The sequence below is a fragment of the Microtus ochrogaster genome, linkage group LG4 (genome assembly GCF_000317375.1).
Source record: "Microtus ochrogaster isolate Prairie Vole_2 linkage group LG4, MicOch1.0, whole genome shotgun sequence".
NCBI classification, from domain to species: Eukaryota; Metazoa; Chordata; class Mammalia; order Rodentia; family Cricetidae; genus Microtus; species Microtus ochrogaster.
The window spans coordinates 20,893,857-20,894,380 of record NC_022030.1 but is presented as its reverse complement, the minus strand read 5'-3'; the positions used below and the strand labels follow the sequence as shown (position 1 = coordinate 20,894,380).

At 48.7% G+C, this 524-nt stretch overlaps 1 protein-coding gene across 1 annotated transcript in view; it reads left to right on the top strand.

Moving 5' to 3' along the window:
* LOC101984976 (carcinoembryonic antigen-related cell adhesion molecule 1-like) overlaps positions 1 to 524 on the top strand; it is a 121,523-nt gene that overhangs the window by 68,885 nt on the left and 52,114 nt on the right. The gene's annotated exons all lie outside the window — the stretch shown is intronic.

Sequence of the window (524 nt, the reverse complement as noted above, 5' to 3'; positions counted from 1 at the left end):
TGGCTGAGATCTCTGAGGATGAAGGACTCTCAACTGTCACCTCCACTCCTTATCCACAGAACTAGTGACTCTGCCCTTCATCCAAGCCACAAACACCACAGTCAAAGAACTGGACACTGTGTCCCTGACCTGCTTCTCAAACAGCACTGGGATCTCCATCCAATGATTGTTCAATGGCCAGAGCCTGGGGCTCACAGATGGGATGAAGCCATCCCAGAACAAAAGCACCCTTAGCATAGACCCTGTCAGGAGGGAGGATTCCAGGGAGCATCAGTGTGAGGTCTTCAATCCAGTCAGTTCCAAGTGGAGCAACCCCATCCAGCTGGACATAATAGGTGCGTGACCTCCCTTCCCTCCTTACTCCATAGTGTTAGAGAGGGGGCTAATTCTTTATCAATAGTGTGCAATATGGGTAAAAGTCAACATGAGAAAAATGGCTCAAGATACAAATTCAGTCAGCTTGGTGATGGATGCATGTTAATCCCGTGGTAGTACACTAAGCAAGCTGAGCACAGTGTTTCAGC